This window comes from Olea europaea, chromosome 15, assembly GCF_002742605.1.
Source record: "Olea europaea var. sylvestris chromosome 15, O_europaea_v1, whole genome shotgun sequence".
Lineage (NCBI taxonomy): Eukaryota > Viridiplantae > Streptophyta > Magnoliopsida > Lamiales > Oleaceae > Olea > Olea europaea.
In genome coordinates, this window is record NC_036251.1 from 16,606,526 (window position 1) to 16,606,787 (window position 262).

The following is a 262-nucleotide window of genomic DNA, read 5'->3' on the forward strand; positions in this document are numbered from 1 at the left end:
GAAAACCCTCAAGGTCAAGTCACCTTTTACTAGGAAGCAGGGTGGAAGTCCATACACGTATTAAAACTTGATGTGTCATCTTTAAAGGGTCAACATTTTTAAGATAATTAGTTCGAATCATTATATGTTTATTATCTTTAATCAGCTGTCGAATTTTTGAAGAAAAATCGTTAGAGGTCCTCCGCAATTCATATATTGAAATGTTTGAGACCTAAGATAATCACACTGCATATTTTCCAAAGATTTGAAACATTCTATTGCA